The following is a 225-nucleotide window of genomic DNA, read 5'->3' on the forward strand; positions in this document are numbered from 1 at the left end:
CGGTTTAGTAACTACCATAGTTAGTAAACTATTAAATCCGATTGGTATATTCTTTTAGATCTAGAAATATGCTCCAATTGAATTCAAGAAATCACTAACTACGGTAGTTACTAAACCCGATTAACATCGTCGTGTAAACGTAGCCATAGACGCATATGCATAGCATAAGATCATATGGACCAATGAACATTGAATATTAAGTCGCCATATTGATGATTGTTACTT

The sequence above is a fragment of the Odontomachus brunneus genome, unplaced genomic scaffold, assembly GCF_010583005.1.
Source record: "Odontomachus brunneus isolate Ranch 3 - 2012 unplaced genomic scaffold, Obru_v1 Obru_scaffold_074, whole genome shotgun sequence".
Classification (NCBI taxonomy): domain Eukaryota; kingdom Metazoa; phylum Arthropoda; class Insecta; order Hymenoptera; family Formicidae; genus Odontomachus; species Odontomachus brunneus.